Source organism: Lagenorhynchus albirostris, chromosome 21, assembly GCF_949774975.1.
Source record: "Lagenorhynchus albirostris chromosome 21, mLagAlb1.1, whole genome shotgun sequence".
Taxonomy (NCBI): Eukaryota; Metazoa; Chordata; class Mammalia; order Artiodactyla; family Delphinidae; genus Lagenorhynchus; species Lagenorhynchus albirostris.
In genome coordinates this window covers 24,449,602-24,473,666 of record NC_083115.1, presented here as the reverse complement: position 1 = coordinate 24,473,666, position 24,065 = coordinate 24,449,602, and the positions used below count along the sequence as shown (strand labels likewise).

General features: G+C 45.5%; 1 protein-coding gene across 1 annotated transcript in view; it reads right to left on the bottom strand.

Moving 5' to 3' along the window:
• Positions 1-24,065, bottom strand: part of DLGAP2 (DLG associated protein 2) — a 146,293-nt gene that overhangs the window by 53,699 nt on the left and 68,529 nt on the right. The window lies entirely within an intron of this gene.

Genomic DNA, 24,065 nt, shown 5'->3' with positions numbered 1-24,065 from the left:
AGCATCGCCGCAGGGCCTGTGTGAGCATCGCCCGGAGGCTGTTACCAAACTTCGTCCTGCGGTGGACACACCTTTGCCGCACGTAAACATGCCCGACAGACACTCGCATAGACGCGATTTCCTCCAAAGCAATAGGGGAGCCTACTTACAAAGTTGCTTTGAAACCTGACTTTTTATGATCAGGTAGTGACATTAGGATCGCTCCACATAGAATAAAAAAGGGCTGAAAGCACAGGTAACTCACACACCACAAGAGCGAATTGGGGCCAAAAAACCATGAGAGTCTCATAAAAATCATGGTACACACTCAGAAAAATAAAAGAAAAAAAAAATCAAAGGCTTGCCTTCAGTTTTAACGTATGAGAAGTTGTGCAGATCACGCAATACAGGCAGAGAGCAGACTGAGACATCACATCCGTATTTTGTTATCATAATGATCATTTTCTCTCAAACAGCTTTAAAAATCTATTTCCTCTGGGATTCCTTCTCGTTATTTTGCAAAATGTCAGAAGTACGGGGAAACCTTTAGGGCGTCTGGCATGCAGAAGGTTCAGCTTAGCTTACGTTTCTGACTAACTGAACTCCTTTCAGGTTTTGGTGACAGACTTTCCACAATATAGTAAGAATTCCTCTTATTTGACCCCAACCTGGAATAATGTGGACACAGATAATGAGTTTATTCTTCCTTCGTATTGCAGATCACAATGGGAACATGAAATAGGATCAGGGCCCAGGCCTGTGTATAAAGATGTGTATAAATGTCAGGTTGCTAATTCTGATTCTGTATTCGGCTGAAGAAGGTTCCCTTGTTTTTCAAAGTAAATTCTTGATGTGAATTGTTTTCTCTGTGCCTTACTTCTTTAGAAATGGGGCAGAAGAGAAGAAAAATGGGCTCAATGAAAAGTTCTGATTAAGCAAAGCCCATTTCTTATAAAGTCATTACTTTGGGTAAAATTAATAATATGTATTTTTAGATATTAATAGAATACAATTTATATCATAACTTATAATAATAATTTTTGTTTTAAAACCAGGCGTATAACATATTCCAGCTCCTACCTTCCTTCTCTCTACTCAAAACAAAAAAACAAAGGAAAAAAAAGAAAAGAAAGGAAAGGGAATGGGAGAGAAGTGAGTGTGGAGCCAGCTCTGACCTTGGCTCATAAAGGGTGCAAACCCCTGCCCACGTCCTCGTCAGCCCCGCTGCTCCGGGCTGGGGTCTGCACCAGCATGGCCGCGGGTCCCTTTGCGCCTCCGTGGGCCCACAGCTGGAAGCAGGCAGGTGTGCGACCACCCACAGCGCCCACGGCCGCCACGTGGGGCGCAGGCTAGCTTGGACGTGACCCCGTCAGCCTCACCTGCACTGTGTTTAGTCCAAGGTCACCTGCAGGGGCCTAAGCATCGCGGCCTCGGTGGTGTGTGTGGAGGTGTGCTGCCCGGACCCTCAGGCTCTCGGCCTCATGCTTGTGTTTGCAAAAACGAAACCTTTCTGGGTTCCCCTCTCCTTCTGTTTCCTTGAATCGCTGACCTCACACTACGATTTCTACCTGTTAGCACTTTTAGCTTCCTTCCTTCCGATAGAAGAGCTTTCCCTGCTGATTAACACCGCTCTTCACCGTTTCAACATTCTCAAATGGAAGTTCTGAGAATCTTTAAGAGAAGGGCTGTGTCTTCTTGCTCTCTGTATACAGATTTCCAGCCCACAGCCTGGCGCCGTGAGCCGGGGGCTGACTCGGAACTACAGCAAATGCCCCTTTGGTGGTGGCTGGGTGGGACCCACACACGACTCCATGTATTTGTGATTCTACGTTGCAAATCCATTTTAAAAACCTCCCAACCATCTCCTTATTCCAGCACAGGGCAGCCCCTTAGAGAAGAGCTTCCGCTATAGAAAGCTAATCAGGTGGTTTTTACAGACTCACAACAGTTAACGTTTGCTATACCCTGTTATGCTGGATCCCTGCAAGCTTCTGACCCGGCACCAACCCATTCAGCGCTCGCGGGAACCCCACACAGTAGGGCCTCATTGTGCAAACAGGCAGACCGAGGCGCACCTTGCCCAGGTGCCCCCGGGGCGAACGCAGAGCTACACTCCGGGGCCGGGCAGCCTGGCTCCGAAACTCACGCTTTTAGCCCCAAGATGGCGGCTGCTGGGTCACAGGAGCAGATGGCCCAGGAGGTCTGGTCCTCTATCACCAAATGTTTTACACAGTTAAAAATAAACCCAACTGTGCCTCATTAGGGTTCATAGCACTTTCAACATTTTAATAGCTTGGCATCTTCTAATACTGCCCAGGAAGGCCAGCGAGCCTCAGGAATCCCAGAGCCCAGATAGATCAGGAGCTGAGACGGGGAGGAGAGTCGACGGTGGAGGGGCAGGGCTGCAGGAACCCACTGGAACCGGGGCCGGGACCCCAGGACCTGTCCCTCTCCCTCAATTCCTGACGATGGAGTTCTGCTCTTCAGAAATCCGTCTTCGGAAGTTGATACCACTTTGAAGCTCCCTTAAAGCCCCTCAGTTATTCCCTCCTACTTCGACATCCCAGTTGTCAGGCGTGGAAATACATCTTCATGTATAGACTTTCCGGTGGCTCAGAAATTCTTAAGAGGAAACCATAGAACGTTTTCTAAATTAACATGAAACATTTTTTTCCAGTTTTTTTCCCTTTCACATGATGCCCACGTTAGACAGTCATATGGGCGTAAATGAGATTGGAAACCTATTTTGGAAAGCTGTAAGAGTGAAAAGGCGTCGTATAAAAGAGGTTTCCTAGTTTTCTACTTCTTCCTTTCCCTCTGCAAACTGTGTCAGAGTGGTTTGCTGGATCACAGGCTCACAAACCTCTTCTGTGACTCCGGATCACTGTAAAAACAAGTTCACGTAACAAAATACATGCCAGGCCTCTGTATTCAGCTATTCAGATCCACGTGGATACGCTTGAATATGTAGACAAAATAAACAATTCTCTTTTTGTCACCTTAGAAAAACAGTAAAGACTCTAAGTAGGTTGTATGAAGGAGAAATAAAAGAAAACAATTTTTTTCAAACTAAATGTGTTTATTCTAGATACAGAGGGCAACTTTACATCTTTATAAATGGAATCTGACTGGAAGGGCGTGCATATATGACCACTGTCCTCACTGCATTACATGGAGAATGGAACATTCTAAACATCATTACAGATAGGGGTGTGAGAATGTGTGTGTGTGTGTGTGTGTGTGTGATATAGATGTGTGTGTGCTACTCCTCCTACAAAATGGAAATTATTCTAATGTCTTTCAGCACACATGTCACATAAGCTTGCAATTAAGTGATTTCAGAAAATTTTTTTTCCAGATTATTTCCATATTTAGACTAAAAGGGTCCTTTAAGCTTTAATTGCAGTCGCAGGAGATGAAGGTGTGCTTGTGCCCTAATTACACCATCCTGGGCCGGGGTGTCTGTTGGTGACAACGCAAGAGCTCAGACCCTAAAAGTGACACTGGAGGACCTGGCACTCGGGGCCTGGGGACAGCTGAGACCTTCCCACCTCTATGGAGGCTTCTGAAACGGGTCAGGAAACAGGCTCAGAATCAGGTTCCTTCACCTGACTTGAAGGCTGGCGGGGCTCGCGGAGGAATGGCTCACGTCACGTGGCTGGAAACGCATCCGGAGAGGAGGTGGCTGACGTCCGGGGTTCATTTGCAGCCTGGAGTCCGTGAACTTCCTCTACTGTGCCGAGGCTGCCCTCGCGTCCTGCACTTTCCCCTCGTGCCTCGCTCGACCGTTTGCACCTGCCGCTCTGATTCTGCTCCTCTGTTCCTCACGTGTATTATTATACTGGCCAGCACCCCCTGCGGGGTAAGGCCTTTGTACCTTCCCACTAAATTCTGCAGATTTCCTCGAGCGGGTGCTAGGAAAAGCGTCAGGCACGGAAGACAGCAAAGATGGAGGAATAACTGCCAGATAAAAATGCAGGGCACCCAGTTGAGTTCGAAGTTCAGAGGAACAGCAAGTACCTCTTAATATCAGTATGTTCCAAACGTGTCTCAAATGGGATATCCCTATACTAAAACAATGCACTGTTGACCTGAAACTCAAATTTCACTGTTTGTCTTTCTTACATCTGGCAGTGCTACAACGGAGGTGTGCTCAGGGTCGTGATGTCGGGGAGGCAGACGGGAGCGTAGGTGTTCCTAATGCACCATGTCTGGGAGTTTGGTAGAAACGTCTTAGGACACACCTGGGGGAGCTGACGGGGGGGCTGCTCCGATGGGGCCCTCATTTTTCCGGGTCAGATTTTGTCCGAACGAAACATTTCAACCGTTTGATTTTTTTGAAAAGAACAAACCTAGGTGAAGTCATCAAAAGAACATCATGTTTTCTAAAATAGAAATCAAGGAATAGAAAAATAAATACCACTACATGGTGATAAATTGAGACAAATTGATACACGTGAAATGCGCAGATCTCATATTCAGGACTCAGGGAACGCTGACAGTTTCCTTTCTGTAACCCTCACCCACACGCTCATCGGCATTCTGGGTTGTCACTGTTCCCAAGCTGAGCCATTGTACTGAAAGTGAAGTGGTGTCTCGTTAAAGTTTACTCCTCATTTCCTGGCTGACTAATGATGTGACGGTTGGTTATTTGTACATCTCCTTTCGTGAAGTGACTTTTCAACTTTTGACCCCCATTTTTAATGGGGTTATTTGTCTTTATAGCTTTGTTTTGTGGGAGTTCTTTACGCATTCTGTATTCAAATCCTCTGTCAGATATGCATTTTAAACGTTTTCCTTCACTTTGTGGCTTGCCTTGTCCCCTTCTTATTGGAGTCTCTTGGTGAGCAGAAGTTTTAAATTGTGATGCTTAGACTCACTCTTCAGTCACATCGATATATTCTGTCTTTTTGAGTTTTCCTTATCCTGAGAGATTTCGCCTCCCGCGGGACAACTGGAAATGCCTGGAGATATTCTGTTGTCACAACTTGGGGGGCAGGGTGCTGGGCAGAGGCAGAGATGCGACCAAAACTCTATGGTGCACAGACAGTCGTCAACTGAAAAGAGTCGTCTGGCCCCAGATATCACTAGTGCTGAGGTTGAGAAACCCCGGTCTATTCTGACACCAACAGCTCGCTGTCTTAAGGGCAGATGGTCTCCAACCCACAACAGCATCATCCGTATTCTTCTCAAGTGAGTGCACGTCGGGCATTCATCAAAATAGACGATATTATAAAACAAACCTTAACAAATTTGAAAGAACAGAAATCATACAAAGTATGTTCTTGGACCCAAATAAATTAAACTAGAAATCAATAACAGAAAGGTTTCTGGAAAATGCCCAAATATTTGAAAGTTAGGTCTGCAGTGACTCAATTTCGATACGAAAACAGGTTCTGAAAAGCGACCTGTTTGGTCCATCGGATTAGACTATTTGATGTCCATGTGATGAGTATTTGTTCATCTTTATTAGCAAGGATTGAAAGATGAGCAGATTATCAAGACTCCTACATCTTTTGGTCAGACTATGTATTTTGGCAGAGTATGTGAAGAAGAGACTCCGTTTCTAAATGGAGGAACTCTACCTTTTCTCTGTCATGCTGAAAAGCTGATATATAATACTATGTAGGTAATATTCCTCCCCTTAACTATGCCTTCCTTGGCTTTGTATATGCTGAAAGAGATGATATCTTTTGAGGAACTTTGGCATGGATTTGGTTTCGGTTGTTTTAAGGATTAATCAATGAAATGCCTTTATAAACTTTGCAAACTTTTTTTTTAATATATGAATAAAACAGACCCAGGAGCTGGATCTCCTGCTATACTCACATGCCTGCTATCTATCAACTAAAGCTATCATTACTGTCTTGGACGAAGTGGCAAAAGATAAAATAAAATCTTTATGTGAATTAGTCAGTAGGGTCTGACACATGCTAACAATGTTGCTGACTAGCATAGCACCTCAGTACAGTAAATTTCAATCAGTCGACCATAAAGTGAGTGTTTCAACTAGAAAACACAAAGACAAAACAAAACAACATCAGTCTTCTGAATTGGTTCAAAGAGGACGTCTCAATGGAAATTTAAACCTGTCCTGTACAGATAAGCAAGGGGAGGGAGAAAAGCTAGAATGAACCATGTTGGATTAGATTACAGTCAGAGACATCGGTATGAATTCATGTTCGGCTTGACACAGATGCAGATGGGTAGACTAAGTAAATAATTATAGATATAAGCGTGTATACCAGCTCTGCCTGCTAAGGAAACCAGAGCACATCCAGTGCCCAGATATTGGTTTCTAAACACCATTCTCCTGAAAGGCAACAGGGATCCTTGAAGAGACAGCTGGTTCCAGGGCTGGAAAAAATCAGATAGTGCGAGTTCTAACTTTGTTCTTCTTTGTCAAGATTGTTTTGGCTCTTCTAAGGTCCTTTGCATTTTCACACACATTTTAGAATCTTCCTGTCCGTTTCTCTAAAAAGTGAGGCTGCTTTGAATTGCATCGGCTTTGACTGAGGTTGCACTGAAATGATACCTCAACCTGCGGAGAATTAACATCTTAGCAACGTTGCAGTTTCCATCACAATTTCTCTCTCCATTTGTGTTGCCCTAATTACATGTATACATGCTACACGTGCACATCTCATACATATACAGTGAATGCACAGATAAATGTCTCACACAGATATCTAGCACATACATAACACACTCCAGAGTGTACGGCTGCTTTCTGTAGCAGAGTTAGGTCTCCGGAGCTCCTACCTGGGGCATTTTATTTTTACATGATGTGGTGGTGGTCTTTGTCATCTGTTTGGCTCGCAGACGTCTCAGTCCTTTTGTTGTTGTCTTTTAGAGAATTCGCCACTGTGACAGGCAGAGGTGGGCTCCTCTTGCAGGACTACACACGTTAACTAGTTCCTTTCTCAGACTCCCCTGGGGCCGGGGGAAGGGCACATGACCTACGCTCCTCCGATGAGATGCATTCCCCCAGACCTGGGTGAAAGCCAGGATCATGAAGCAGAGTCCACGCTAACGGTGGTATCTCGTTTACAAGGTCATGTGGCTGGGGTTCAGCCCGGGGGTGTCAAACCGAGAGGTGTCTGCACAATGGGGCTGGCAGGCACTGGCTTCACTATGGCAGTTCCCAGTGAGGCTCTTTCCCTGCTGGAGATCCTCCCTTATTTTCTCATACATGTCCTTTCTGCTTATTTAAAGAGCCCGCTGTTGCGTTTATGACCCTCTAAGCCCTCTGTGTGATGATGAAACTGTGTTTCATGGATGCCGAGTATTCCAAGTGGCAGCTGAAGCCACACCTGGATTTTTACAGAGAACAGCGTCCCCCAGGGTCCCTCTGGCTCCACTGAAAGGCTCCTCGGGTCCATTTTACTGAAAACACTGTTGATCCCAAGACCCTCTAAGGCACATATCACAAAACTGGCCTTACTACCCATATTTGTATTAGAAATTGCTGAGTGTAACCAGAATAGAAGGTCTCCACTTAAACCTTTGACATTCAGCATTTCTGAGGTTTATTCTTTGAAATTCAATTTGCTAGCATCTTTCACTACAATTTATTTTTCCAAAGAGACACAAAATAGAGGTCAATATTAGTGAACTGTGTACGCAGAGTCCGTATAAACAGAGAGGAACCCAGAGGCCTGCAGACCAACATCATCAGTAAGGACCACAGCAGAACGACCTCCCTTAGGAGATGTTTTTCGGTGTCAAAATGCTCTCCCCAAATATGTTTACCCAGCAAAATGAGTCATTCATCTAACACACATTTACTGGGCGCCAAGGACAGAAACAAGATGACTGAATACTCGCCCTTGTTCTCAAGGAGCTTGCTGGGTGGCACATAAATTTTAATAGAATTCGATTTTCCAAAGGATATAATTAAAGAGACCCAATGTCTTTCGAAAAATCCTCTTCTTCTCCATTCAAATTGCCTTATAGTTCAACTTATGAAATGTATTTTAAGGAAAAGGTGGCACTATTGCTCAAAGGATTATGAATTAGATTCCACTGTAAGGAAAGCAGAGAGATTAAAAAATCAGGAAGAACGACGAGGATTAAGGAAAAGTTCCAATTATTTATCTTCCATGTTATGACACTCTAGCAGCACCAATGGATGTAAATGTATCAAGGTTCCTGAAAAAATCTGCTCTTGTTACAAAATGATGTGCCTGTAAGCCTTCAGAGATGAAAGCATAAATGGATATAAATAAGAAAATTAAAAAGGTAAAATGAGGGATACATTTTATACAAACATATTTATATTTATACATACAGCACAATATGGTATAGAATACATTGAAAATTTACATTATTAAGAAGATGAGGTTCAGCCAGTTTAAAAACAGTCTGGGAGCACAATAGCCAGGACATGGAGGCAACCTAAGTGTCCATCGACAGACGAATGGATAAAGAAGATGTGGCACACATATACAATGGAATATTATGCAGCCATAAAAAGGAATGAAACTGAGTTACTTGTAGTGAGGTGGATGGACCTAGAGTCTGTCATACAGAGTGAAGTAAGTCAGAAAGAGAAAAACAAATACTGTATGCTAACACATATATATGGAATCTTAAAAAAAAAATGTTCTGAAGAACCTAGGGGCAGGACAGGAATAAAGACGCAGACGTAGAGAATGGACCTGAGGACATGGGGAGGGGGAAGGGTAAGCTGGGATGAAATGAGAGAGTGCCGTGGACATATATACACTACCAAATGTAATACAGATAGCTAGTGGGAAGCAGCCGCATAGCACAGGGAGATCAGCTCGGTGCTTTGTGACCACCTAGAGGGGTGGGATAGGGAGGGTGGGAGGGAGACGCAAGAGGGAGGGGATATGGGGATATATGTTTATGTATAACTGATTCACTTTGTTATAAAGCTGAACTAACACACCATTGTAAAGCAATTATACTCCAATAAAGAGGTTAAGAAACAGAAAACAAGCAAACAAACAAAAAAAACAGTCTGGAAGCTCCTCAAAAGGATACATCTGATGTTCCCAAATGACCCTGCAGCTCCACCCCCAGGTATGAGAGAATGAAGATAAGCGTCCATATAAAAACTTGTGCAAGAATGTTCACAGCAGAATTATTCCTAAGAGCCCCAAAGTGGACACAACTTAAATGTTCATCAAGGGACGGATGGATAAATAAACGGTGACGTAGCCACGTGACGGAATATCATTCAGCCAGAAAAAGAGGGGAAGCACTGACGCCCACCACAAAGTGAGGAACCTTAGAAACATGCTGAGGGAAAGAAGCTGGACACACAGGGCACGTACTGTAGGATTCCACGTCCATGAAACATCCAGAACTGGCAAACCCGCGGAGACACAAAGCACATTGGTGGCTGTGGCTGGGGAGGGATCTGGGGAGTGACTGCCGGTGGGTGCGGGGCTCCTTCCGTGTGAAGACACGTCCTGACGTTGATCACAAGGACCTCTGTGAATACACTACACGCCACTGAACTGTATACGCCAAGTGGGTGAATGGCATGATCTATAAACTGTATCTTAGTAAAGCTGTTAGGAATCAGACGAGAAAAGGACAATATTTCGTTTTCTGTCACTTGTCAATTGAAGTGAAATGTATGTTCACGTGGATGATCTGGGAGGAATTTTCCAAAGGAAGCTGAGGCCCCACCCACCAGTTCACAGTGTGTTCACGGGCCCTGGGCATCACCGAGAGGGGAGGGGAGGCCCCAAGGCCGCACAGGTGACCACAAAACGGTTTCATTGTGCTCACCGCCTTTGAGGCTGTCTACGATTCTCTGGGGAAGGGACGACAACCCACTTACTTCATGAAGGCAAGGGGATCCTTCCTGAGAGGGGACCCAGGCCCCAAAGGTCCCAGAGCAGGCGCTACAGATTCTGCACAAAGAGCGCTACCTCCAAAGCCTGCACGTGTTACTTTAGTACGATACATATATTTAAAAACATTTGCAATGCATTATTACAACTGTGTGATAAAATAATATTTCAGAAGAATACAAAACCGTGCAACGGTTTCTCTCCAGAGCAGAGAGCTGCCAGCTTTGGTTCTGGCGCCGTCACTGACCCAGGGCCTCAGAGCCAGCACAGGGCCTCGTGCTTTGTTTCCTCCCTTAGATGAGAGAACTTTAAGTCACGGGGCTGGGGGTGGTTGCTGAAATGGAGCAGAGCGCAAGGTCTCAGATTGCTAAGTGGAAAAATCCTACCCTGAAGCGGCATCTTAGGCAAACAAGGATGCGGAAAGTTTGTAAAGCTAATGGAAAAAGTACAGGCTGGTCTCACTAGACGGTCCGATTGGTGCAATCAGGAGAAATTCTTGCCACCATCCGCTTTCTGAGCTGTGAACAAAAAGACCTCAGGAGAATATGGAAATGGGCTTCCTTCTCCGGGCTGTGATAAACCTTCTACTCTGAAAGGACCTGCACGTCACCATCCACGTGACCGGAGACAAACGCAAAAGGAGGGCTTTCAGCTTCACCTTAATGTGCGCCCCCCAACCAACCCCTGCAAAGAGGGAGGGGCTGCGGGCCGAGAAGAGCAGAGGTTTGCAGCCAGGGGACCTGGGTCCGGGGTCTGAATTTCCCTCTATCCACCCTCGCAGTGTGAGGCTGAGTGCGTCGCTAACGTGCTTGACCCAGACTTTCTCCCTGTGACAACGACCAGACCAGCCCCACGCACTTCAGGGTCGTGTACGCGGTTCAGTGACTCAGGCCGCGGCAAAGGTTCAGAGAAGCTCGCTGCCGAGTCATGACCTCAATCCCACTTCTCTTACCAGGGCTTCAAAGACAGAGGCGACCGCAGTATGTATCTCGTCACACCACGAGCCCCGTACAGAGCGTCAGACTTCCCTCCGGCAGTGCTGGGCAAGGGCTCCGCTCAGCGACTATTCTCGAGACCATCGCAGGGGAATCTTCCTCTGGCCTGAGATCCTTTCATTGCTATTTACATCCACACCTTCTTCTATGTTTGAGATGGTTTTTTAAGCAAGTACAGAGCTTTTTTCTTTATTAAAATTTCTGACAGTTGCCAGTTTATATTAAAGGCTAGTGTCGGAGCAGCAGGAAAACATCCATTTAATGGTCTCACAAGTGCTAACCTGTATCACAATTCCCTGGGGGCTTGCCAATAATGCAGATTCCTAGGTCACGTTCCCAAGATGGATTTAAGGGTGGGGTCAGCCCCAAATCCAAATTTTAATGAACATTCTAGGTGATTCTATGTCAGGTGGTCTACGGACAAGCCCACACTTTGAGAAACGCAGGTCTACTTGGATAGAAGAAGAGGGGACCCCACTGAGGGACCTTTTGGAGAATCTAGATGTTTATTTCATCCACAAACAATAAAAAACACACTCTTGAAAAGTCTTTCCGCTGGTGCTGGGAGACAAGGTTTGTATCTGCGTGATGGGCAACCACCAAGCACTTAGAGCTGGGCCCCCAGGGCACAGTTCACTCAGCCCTGCTTCCTGGAGAGAAGGCCTGAACCCACACAGATGCTGACCACCTCCGGTCAGAGTCCAGAGCGTCTGGTCACCGGTGTGGTCGTCGTTTAAACATCTCGGGCACCCCTGTGCCAACTTTGCTCTGAGCACTGAGAGTGGTGATGTGTGACTGTGGAATCCCTGACACAGGGTAGGTGGGGATGCAGAAATGGGGCCCTGAGGTCCTTGTAGGGCGGGGAGGCAGGGTCGGGAACTCTTCTCTCGGAGGAGACTCGAGTGTAATCATTGCCCTGGAGCTCATCAAACATTAAACGGTCACGTATTGACTGGTGTATCCTGCCCGGAGAACAACGAGGGAACGTGCAGCCTGGCTTAGAAGCATCCTAACCCTTTCCCAGGCCTGGTCCCTTAGACAGATAATCACCAAGACAGGACGTATTGACTGTTCAGCCCTGAGCTGGGCTCGGTGCCCCATCCGAGGGCGGGGAAACAGGACACCAGATCAGTGACGTGACGCTCATACTGATGTCATCGCCTGGCCCAACGGTTTTACCAACGGCCAGGACATTAGGGGTGTGGGTCAGACAGACCTGCGCCTTCAGGAAAGGCACTCTCGGGGCCCGTCTGAGGTGGCATGCGGTCCAGTGACCAGCTTTCCGAGTCCCTGCTATGTAAACATTCAGAAGACGCCTACCAAATGGGACAAAATGAGCACTGCTGGTCGGGCTAACCAACCTGTATGGCTTATAGGTAATGGCGGTCCCGTAGGGAGTTAATTCCATTAACAGGCTAACTGGTACACTGGATGAATACCTTACCATTGATTAACTTGTTACCTATGTATTTAACTACTATACCCCTTGGGTGCCACCGCGCTGGGCACAGACGCGAAACACAGAACTCGCCTGCATGTGCACGGAGCTCACGCTCTCGGGGGGAAGAGACTGCACACAGACGATGATAATCGACACTAACTCAATACCTTTGGATCGTGGTGATCAAAGAAAAGTTAGAGTCCACATTCAATGACTCCAACGTACAGTTGGCAAAAGGAAGCAAGATAATGGCAGTGTGGAAGAAAATGGAAAACCCAGAGAATTTGTGAGTGATGGGTGAAATCAGCCAGCCGTGGAAACAGCTGGCCGCCCCGGGAAGCACTGCTACGGGTGCAGCACCCGTATCGTAATTGTTTCTGGATTATCCAGCACAGTTACTGCGAGGACGGTGACTTTCTCAGAAATTCTGCTGTCTCACACCCAGAATCTGACTGTTTCTTGCTGTGGCTTTTTCTGCCCTCCTGTGGCCTCCATCACCTGAATCAGGAAGGCTGGTTACTGCAGCATGACCGGTCTCCCTGCCTCTGTCCTTGCAGCTTCTCCAGGCCAACTTCCACCCTGGAGCCAGCGTTCCTGCTGACAAAGAACTTCTCCTTGACAGGCTTCAGCTGGGCCCCTCCGAGTCCCGGCCCCCTGACTCTGCCCCCAAAGAGCCCAATTTTAGGGAGAATCCTGCCAAGTCGGAGTAGCCAGCATCCCTCACCCGATATCTGCTCACTCCCGGTTCCAATGGGGTTCCCTGTGCCCCACTCTCCTCCAGGTGAGGTCTGATCACCTGCCCGCCTGCAGCAAGAATCCTGTAAGGTGGGTTTGGCCAGAATCCCTGAGCCCTGATGTTTCCTCTTGGAGACTTTCCGTCCGCGACCCCACCCTGCTCCTGGGCTGGAACCCCTGCTTGTCCTTGTGTGTTCACAGTTGAGCCTGGTCCCTCTACCCCTGTAACACCCATCGCAGTGGTGGCCACACCCACCGTGATGGCTCTGTACAAAGTTGGCCTCACCCTTCTAATCAGGGTCATGGGTGACTTTTCTCCTTAAGGCTGTTAAGACATGAATTAGATGACTTCACCTGTCTGCCCCAAAGTAACGCGGCAATGGATTTATGATCATGTGGATGGTGGGGCCCCGCTAACCTGCCCTCCCACCCAACCCATCGCCTCTCACCTCTCTGACGACGTTTCCCCTCCTGGAGGCTTATTCCAGCCTCACCGGACCCTGCTTCTCCCATGACTCTGCAGCACGCCCCGCTCCCCACCAGGAACTCAGACATCCTCTCAGAGGTCCTCATGCCAACACCTGCGCCTGGCTGTCACCTTCCCGGGAAGCCCACCCTGACCAGGCCACTTCAACTGCAACCCGCTCCCCAAGCCACCCACATACCCACACTCGCAGGCCTACCAGACCCCCAGACTCGGATCATTGTTCCCTGTGGCACTTCCCGCCTCTAACACGCGAGGCCCTTCGCTCATTTATTACTGATTAGTTATCACGTGAATGGCGTGTCTTCCTCTGTCGCACACTAAGAACCACGAGGCCTGGGATTTCTGTCTGTTTTGTTCATTGTGTTTCTAAAGCACTTGAGCGGCGCCTGACACCTCACAGGAGCTCGGTCAGTATCTGCTCGACGGCAAATGAACAGATGCCCTGAACTGGACTGGGCAGTGCCAGCCTGCATGGGCCGTGGCCATCCCTCCCTGGCTCGGGAGGGTCTGGATGCAGCAAACACACAGCAAAGCAGGAGTGAGTCTGCAGGGTTGCTGCCTGGACCTCTGCGGATGCAGGCCTCAGGGTGTCTCCAGCCCTGGACACTTTGGTTTTCTCAGTCAGCACATGCCCCACTTTGCTTGAGCCTTTCACCTTCAGAGCTAAAGATCCTGGATCAGCCATGACCTCCAAGCAGTGATGTGTAAACGGATGGCGGAATTGCTGAAGAAAGACCCGATTTCAGTGACATTTACCAGTCACAGCATATCATTAACTACAAACAACGTTTTGCCATAACTTTGAACCTACAAAAAGTTCCAGGAATATTGCAGAATGTTTCCATACACCCTTCCCCCACCTCTCCTTAATGTTCACATCTTACATAATTGTAGTATAGTCAGAAACACCAGGAAATTGGAACTTATTAGAATTTGACCAGCTTTCCCACGAGTGATCTGCTCATGGTCCAGGATCCATCCCAGGCTGCATTTGGTTGTCCCGGCTCCTGAATCTCCTCCAACCTGTGACGACTCGCCTGTCCGCCCTTGTCTGTCATGACGGACGCTCTGGAAGAGTGTTCATCACTTATTATGTAACTGTCCCCTCACCTGGGGTGTGGACTTCTTCCATCATCAGGCGGAGGTGATGTATTTCTGGTGAGAACCCCTCAGAAGCTTGCTCTGTGCATCGTATCCAGGGCGTACGATGTCTTTGCATCTCAGAGGGTTGATGTCAACCCTAATTACCTGGTTAAGTGGGGGAGGGTCCTTCTGGTTCTCCACTGTGACATTTCTACTGTTCCCTTGATAACTAATACACGTCTTGTAGGCAGATATCTTGAGGCCAAGCAGACATGAGCCTTCGCTCGCCCATCGGTCGCTCTTGCTGCGTCAGTTAACACGGCGGTGCCGGCCCAGGCGTGCTTTTCTTTCCCCTAATCCTCCTATGTTAAAAATTCTACTGCAAGAAAGCACTATCCTGCTTCCCCATCATTTATGTATTCAGTGCTTTGCAAATATTAGTATGGACTCACGGGCGCTTCTTTTGTGGATGACAATCCAATACCTTTATTATTTCTTCTGTGGCTCAAACTGTCCTAGTTTTGGCCACTGGGGCTCCTTCAGTTCAGTCTGTGTCTTTCTGACATGTCCCCACCGTGCCCACCCCTCCACCAGGCCCAGAAGGTAGAGAGAGCGGGCACTCGGCAGGCAGGCAGCACCGGGTCTGGGAGGTCTGGTCTCTTACCTGGTCACCAGGACTGCGGGGGCCACTCCTCTCCGCCACTGTAGACTCAGTGTGTCCAGGCTGGACTCAGCACCTTCCCGATGTCTGCTTCTCCTGCCAGCCTCCCCCTCTCACTGACTCACACCCTCAGCCCCGCCCAAGTCGCAGCCTTGGGGGTGCGCCTATGCCTGCTCCCGTGTCCGGCTCTGTCCCTAACATGTGGACCTCCCAACACATTTTCTCCACCCCGACTGCCATCACTAAGGCAGCCCCTGACAATCATCTGGATTTCCTGATAGACACCTAACTGTGTCCGCCCAGACAGACCGATCTCTCTAGAATAGAGACCTGCCAGCCTCCTTGAAATCTTCAGTGGCTCTGTATGACCTTCAGGAACCATTTTTAAAGAGAATTATTAGCCTCACAAAGGAGCTGCGTGGGACACAAAGTTACAGTAAAAATTATCTCTAATAACCACACATAATTGGCCCCAGCTAAAACTTCCTCATAAGCAATTCCATCCACCAAATATTATTAAGCACCTACTCTGCGTCAGGATAACGAAGACGTGTTCTGCGCTCTCAGGAGACTTAGAGGGAAGTCTGGTAACGGAGACCACATCGAATAAATAAACTCCACGTCAGCTGGTGTGCGCAGAGGATGGGGTATGTAGGGAGAACACATTCTGTTCTACCCTGCAATTGCTACCTTTGTTCCAGTATTTTCCCTATTAGCACCTGAGATTAAATATCACTGAGGCAGTTAAATACGTATACGCAGTTAAATACGTATTAGCACCTGAGATTAAATATCACTGAGGCAGTTAAATACGTATCACTGAGGCAGTTAAATACGTATTAAAATACGTATTTTAAATACGTATTTTCTGACTCTTTATTTTATAGGTTAAATATTTGATTACCTACCACTGTATAAAATAAGAGGTACACGCTACTTAAGAAGAAAGAGTTCTTTGACTATTGCAATGTTTAATGACAAATGCTGAATTTAATAACTATTTGATACTCACTGTACAAACGTAAGAATCAATAGTAGAATCTACTATCCTGTCGTGATAGGAGATAATCACTAAATGTACCTCCATTTGAAATAAAAATAAGATTGTAACTGTACCACAAAGAGTTCATAAATGGGGTCCCAGTCAGCTAGCAATGTTTGTTGAACATTCACTGGATGACAATTACAGGGATAATAAAAAGAAATGAGCATACACTGTCATTCAATTTAATCAAGAAGTAGAGAAAAACACAGAAGATAAAAAAGAAGAATTATGACATCAACTGTGCAGGAAAATGACAGATGGAAAACTCTCAGTATGGGAACTCTGCAATAGCTGAAAGTCACCCGATATTGGGAGGGGGCCCGATGCTGGGAGGGGCATCCGTGCTGGGAAAGCCCTTGACTGTCTGGACCAGGGGTATGTTGGAGGCTCCTTTTCCAAGTACTCCTTGTGGTGTTGGACTTAGAAATGATTTTAGAGAGACTCCAGGTAAGTAACCCTCAAATGCTCATCCCTTTCACTCCATCAAGGAAGAGGTTCCCTGGTGGCAACACCAAGCCACAACTACTCCCAATGACACGCATCTCTCCAGCAGCATCTCTTACTGTAAGTCTCACGTAACATGAGCCTTGGAGACACAAAATGTGGGAATACTACTGGGAATAAATTTCATTTTATGGCTTTAAAATCCACATAAAATTATAATTCCACTTGCAGCTGAAAAGTCCCATGAAGTCACTGAGCATAAATTCATTACTACTGTAACTTTACAACACAAGAAAATTCATTTAAATGCAGTGTTATTATTGGAGAGACAGTAATTACAGGTTATGAGGGGGCTTAGAAGACAATACAACTGATTTTCAATATCTTTTCTTCTTTTAACATTAATATACGCTTTTGGAAAAAGTTGAAAAATATTAAAAAAAATAAAATTCAGCTACAAATCCACCACCCAAAGATAACCATTACTAATATTTTAGTGACTTCCTTTTGTTTTTGGCTGTGCCACTGGTTTTCAGGATCTTAGTCTCCTTACCAGGGATTGAACCTGGTCCAGTGGCAGTGAAAGCGTGGAGTCCTAACCACTGGAGTGCCAGGAAATTCCCTAGTGGCTTCCTGTATTAGTTTTCTACGGCTGTGTCTAATGGTTCATCTTATGTATCAACTTGGCTACACTGTGGGACCCATATATTTGGTCAAACAGTATTCTAGATAGTGCTGTGATGGTTTATTTATTTATTTTTGGGGCTCCAATTAATATTTAAATTGGTGGACTTTGAGTAAGCAGATTGCCCTCCATTATGTGGGTGGGCCTCATCTAATCAGTTGAAAGTCTTAAGAGGAAAGACTGACCTCCTCGGGAAGAGAAATTGTGCCTCCAGGCTGTCTTCAGACTTGAGCTACAGCCTAAATTCTTCCTTGACCCTCTAGCCTGTCAGTCTGCCCTGCAGAATTTGAACTTGCCAGCCTACACAATCATGAGAGCCAGTTCCTTACAGTTAATCTCTCTGTCTCTGTCTCTCTACACACACACACACACACACCCCCTATGTTTCTGGAGAACCCTGACTAATACACTGCATAACACATTACCATAAATTCACTGGCTTAAGGCAACACTCAAGGGTTAGCTCACATCAGAACTGTAGGTCACAGTCTGGCCCATCATGACCGGGTCCTCTGCTCACGGTATCACAGACGGACACCCAGCCTCCAGCCAGACTGAGTTCTCACTGGAGGCTCTGGGAAGAATGAACGTAAGTGTTTTTTGGATACATATTGCCAAATTTCGCAGTAAGAGAGATTTTAAAAACACTTTTAACCATGATAAAATGATTATTTCAAAAGCAGTTTAGCTCATCAAAACCTCACTTTTAAACTCTGTGAAAATGATTTCTGTCATTTAAAATTAATTGTTTAGTTTTAGATGCCTAGTTAATATCCTGGCACTCTGTACACTTATTCATTTATTTACTTGATATCTTATTTACACACCCAGCCCTTAACATACACTTACTTATTGGATGAACAAATAAATGGAGAATTCATATATTAATTTTCATACACCAAGGAAGACGATGACTTCAATAGACTAAATCATCTTTACTACATTTGGGAGAATTGCATATAATGTGACTTAGTAAAAGTCACTGCTGCTTCAGCCATTCGGCTTAATTTTATTTAATTTTGCACCCAAATCTTACAGATTTGCCTCTCTTTGCTCTAATCTCTTTATTCAGTGCATTCTCTGGAAACAGTCAGCGCTTTGACAGCCACTGGCTTCTGGTTTATTAACAGAAAGCCCTGTCTGACCTCTCACAAGTGCTCAGCTGATCCATCTGTGTGTCACTGTTAGACGTTTGAAGTCCACAGAGGTAAAGACAGTGACTTGTGTTTAAAGAGTGATTGCTTTCAACACTCTTCACTGTTCAAGTGTGACAAATTCTTTGTCCATTATGCTATCTGAACTCCGGCAGTTCAGCATGAGGTGAACTGAGGAAACGTCCTCAGCTCTGTGCTGGAAAGCACGTGTCACGCTTAGATGAATGGGAGCACAAAGGCCAAAAGTAGCTCTGCGGTAGACTGAAGAGTGAGTGAATGCATAGGCAGCCGTGAGAGTGATCGGGAATGACGACTTTTGGGGGAATCGAGAGCTCATACAATGAGAAATGGGAAAACATTGGAAAAAAGAACAATATTTTATCTGTTTCTCTAAAATCAAGTTCCCTGCCCAAAGGGCTGGAAAGAAAAGGTGGTCAGTATTAAAAACTCTACACAATACTGAAGTTTCAAAAAGTAATTAAAAGGAAGAAAAATAGTTACTAGTGGCTACTACATTTATCCCAGTAAGTTGATCTTTCCTTCATTTAATTCATTCAAACCCCTGATCAAGGTGAAAATCAAAACAAAATTGCAGACTATCCAGAAAGTAGGGACAACAAAAGCATCACCTATCAGGGTATGTGTGAGGCAGGTATAGGTACACCCTTAGGAATATTCATCATAATCTCAAACACTTTCACTACTAAATAAGCATTCAGCTGAAGAATGAGAGAAATAACAAATTAGATCTAAGGAAATACAAAGAAAAAAATTAACAATAAGACATAATCACTGAATTAGAAAACAAGAAAACAGTAGAGAATAATAACTCAACACAGAGCTGATTCCACAGTCTGAGAATCAAAAGCAGAGGATTTACTAGAGAAACAATCAAAATAAATGAAGAGGTGTGAGGGTGAGATCCTGGTGACATCCATGAATAGAGACAGAAAAAGGCCACAGTGCTGAACAGGTCCACCTTCCTCCACAGACAGACGCCTGCGGAGTCTGCAAAGCCTGCAGTGGGATCGCTTCGCCAGTGAGTGGAGACCTGAGGGGCACAGCGCCAGGTGTCCCTCGGTCCCTACCTCCTGTTCAGTCTCTGATGAGAGACATTTTCAGCTACCTGGGAAGCCAGGAGGTCGCACTCTTCAGAGCTGCAAATACACACTCGCAGTGCTGGCAAGAGCTCTAACGTGACCTGGTACAGAAGAAACCCCCGTGGTTTCCTCCAGCTGAAATGGAGGGTGTGGAAGCCACCAGACATGGGTAGCAGTGGAAACTGTGAAAGAGAATACTTCTCCATGGAGCAAACGGTTCCCTATTGGTTGAAGATTTGCACACTTAAGGTGTGTGATATTTTCAAGGAGGCTAGCATCCGGTCCTTTTGGGACTAATTATTAGAGAGTTTAAGGAGTTGAGTGAATGTGAATGGGCTTTCACACATCTTTTCAACTTACAAGTTTTACTTTTAGAAACTTTAAAAATGATGATTTTACTGGTGCCCTTAATAGCAGTTCACTTATTAAGTTGATTAACAATGATCCCTGACGAGGGATTCATAAGAAGTCAGTTTTCTTCATTCATTCAGTGTGTATGGGGCCCGTATAAAATGCCACACAGTGAAGATACGATGGCTGTTATAGACAGGACGTCTCTCTGTTAGGGAAGGCAGACACGTGTATGGTAGAGGCAAGGGCAGAGGACTCAGGAAGCGCCCGGCGGGGCACTGACTCAGGAAGACCCCCAGAAGGAGGGAACCCTGAGTGGGTACTGAAGGGTGAACAGGAGCGCGGAAGTGTGAGCCGATGGTGCAGTCAGGAGACTGCAGGGAGTTCAGCAGGGCTGGAAGGCAGATTGCCAGGAGCCTTGGGAAGGGTGAGAAGAAAGGCTTGCCAAGCTGCGAGGGGCTGGAGGGTGAGGGATCTGCCCTGGGGCTCAGCCAGGTGCCCCGGGTGCGAGGATGCTCAGAAACGGGATGCTGAGGGGAGACGAGCCTGCGATACACTGGGCCTGGGGTCGGTATGTGAGAGATGCTAGGAGCTGGGGTGGGGGGGCTGCCAAATTCAAAAGGGAGCTGCACATCAGGAAAGAGCAGAAAAGTCAAGATTGATGGCCCTAGAAATGGGGAAAGTGGCCTTGCGGGACGCTCAGTGAGCTGTTCTAGATGGATCCTGCACGCCCTGTGCCTTTCGGGGTTTCTCGGGTTGACCCCACTGTGGCCCCGAAGCAGACCTGACCCCTCCCCAGCAGCCAAGGGGCACGACCAGTTGCTACCGGCCAGTGAATTCCAGGAGAGTCACAGGGCAGGTGTCTAGGTCATCGAGACGACCAAGTCAGTGTACATCTGGAGAAAAGGAAGCTCCCTTCTCCAAGCGCACGTGAGGAGCCAGAGGGACCATCTGAGCGCATCTTCCCAGCTCTTCTCCGGCGCTCACCTCCCAGCCGGGGTTCCCTCCTGTGACTCGTTCGATCTCCTCTCCAACCAGCGGCCAAGGGGCATGTCTTATGTTGCCTGATGTGAACCAGCAAAAAGGGGGTGAGGCTGCAGGGCTCTCCCCTCCTCCTGTCCCGGATCAATGTTTATGCCTCGCCACAGAGGAGCTGCTAGCACACACTCCATTTTCCGCCCTCTGTTTTTGATTTCGCAGGATTGGGTTTTCCAGTTCTGGTTCAGTTGCCCACTGTCAGCATCCCTCCCTTTCCGCACAGCTCCGGGCATGGTGGCAGGCGCATGGTCCTGTAGCTATCATCACAACGCAGATATGGAACGGTCCTTTTTTTGCACAGACCCAGATGTCTCTGTCCTCGTATTATCCCATATTCGTGCCTGAAGAACTTCCTTTAATATTTCTCCTAGTACAGGTCTGATGGCAATGTTTTTCTCTGCTTTTGTTTTTGTGAAAAAGTCTTTATTTCACTTTCATTTTTGAAAGACACTTTCTCTAAGTCTAGAATTCTGGGTTAATAGGTTGCTCTTTTAATACTTTAAAGATGTTACTTCATTATTTTCTGGCTTGAATACTTTATGACAAAAAGTCTGTGAAAATTTTTTGTTCCTCTGTATGTAATGTGTCCTTTTCTCCAGCTTTCTTTAAGATTGTCTCTTTATCCTTGGTTTCTGGTAGTTTGAAAATGATGTGTGTGGCTTTTGTTTTGTTTCCGGTACTTATCTTTCTTGAGATTTTCTGAGAGGCTTCAATCTGTGATTTAATGTCTTTCATTATTTTTATGAATTCTTGGGCGTTATGTCTTCAAATGTTTCTTCTATTGACCGCTTCCCCTTCTCTTTTCCTCCCAGGATTCTGGTGTGTTGGACAGTTTGATATTTTCCCACAGTTCTTGAATGCTCGTTTCCACTTTTTATTTCTTACATTTTTTTCTTTGCGTTTCAGTTTTGTGATCTCTGTGGACCTATCTTCAAGCTCACTGATTATCACTCAGTTATGCTGAGTCTGCTGAAGAGCTCAGCAGCAAAATTCCTTACTTCTAACACCATGATTTTCATCTGTAGTATTTCTAGCCGCCTCTTTCTTCTAATTTTTCTCTCTGCCAACTTCCCTTCTGTGTATGTGAGTAGTCCACGTTTTCCCTTAGATCTTTTGGCATTAATTCGTTATTTTTAGGTTCTCTCTGATAGTTCTGTCAGCGGTTATCTCTAAATCTCCTCTTGGCTGCTCTGTTTTTTGAGAGTGGCTTTTATTTTCTTTTATTGTGTCTTCTAAGTTCTGATATTCCTGAATAGATGGCACATTTGCATAAATGAAGGTTAACACTATATACAGAAAAGGGACATATTGAGATGTCCTGGTCCCAGCCCTATTGCACCTACTTCCTCTTTACTCCTTAGAGGTAAACATTTTTATTAGTTTCTATTTATCCTTCTATTGTTTCTTGTAATATAAATGATTATTTATATTTATATAAATATTTATACTATAATTTATAATTTATAAAAATTTATAATATAAATATGATGAGTTTTAATCGTATCTTCCCATTTTATTATAGAAAAGTGGCAGCTATATACTAATGTCCTATGCTTTGCTTTTTAAAGGTGATGTAACCTGGATCGCTCCAAATCGGTACATAGAAATCTTCCTCATCTTTTATAGCTGCCTAATATTCTAGTATATTCTATGAATAATATCCTACCGTTTTAATGCTTGTATATCTATTATTCAATCAGTACTACAGTGGTGAACTCTGGATTGTCTTAAACTTCTGCTATTACTGATGATGTTGCAATGAACATCGTCTTACTTGTGTCACCGCTTACAGGTGTATCCAGAGGCTAGACTGCCCCAAGCGGGACCCAAGGCCTACGGATGGGCGCGTAGGCAGTTTACAATTCCTTACAGTGATATACAATGGAATTGTGCGCATGCTTGACAGCAACTCCTTTAGAATAAGATTTTACATTTTTAGTTTTAAGTGGAATGCTAAAATACTCTCTAAGTTTCAATTATCGATAAGGTATGTAAACAGTCTTTTTAAAAAATTAAATTTATTTTTGCCTGCATTGGGTCTTCGTTGCTGTACGCGGGCTTTCTCTGCTTGCGGTGCACGGGCTTCTCATTGCAGTGGCTTCTCTTGTTGAGGAGCACGGGCTCTAGGTGCGTGGGCTTCAGTAGTTGTGGCACCTGGGCTCAGTAGTTGTGGCATGCAGGCTCAGTAGTTGTGGCACATGGGCTTAGTTGCTCTGCGGCATGTGGGATCTTCCCGGACCAGGGCTCGAACCTGTGTCCCCTGCATTGGCAGGCAGATTCTTAACCACTGTGCCACCAGCGAAGTCCCATAAATAGTCTTTTCTGGCCTTTGTCCATTTTTACAGCTACAGTGCTCACTTCTTCCTTACTGATTTGTAAGGCATCTCTTCGTATTAAGGGTATGAAAACGTGTCACCTGTATTACGGAACATTTTCCCAGGTTTTTATGGTTGTTTTACTTTGGTGACAGTACTTTTAGCTTGTTGATTTGTTTGTTGGCTTTTACCATGAGTACGTTTTCAGTTTTATGAATTAAAATCTGTCAGTGTCTTGTAGTTTCTCACTGTGGAATAAGGTTTGGATATGCCTTCTCCAACCCAAGATTGTAAAATATTCATATACACACATTCATGTATATATATACACATATACATACACATGTATATACACATACGTGTATACACACACGTATATGTATACACACACATACCTGTATATACTCACACATACAAGTATGATTCTTATATCTGTAACCCACCTGAGTTTATCTTTACATATGAAGTAGTTCTTAAAATAAGCTCTCCTTTCTCTATAAATTTAAAATGCTACCTTCTTGAGAGAATGACTCAGAGATGTTCAAAATTATTAGAGCTTTGACTTCTCAATTCAACTAAGCAGAAAAAAATACCCCGAATTAAATTAGTTGGCCTACCTTTCATAATTATAAAAAGTGAATTCTCCAGATACTAATACATAAGCTAATTTAAAAATCTAGTAAATCAGATTCAGTAGCATCTTGAAATTTGCACTTCATTTA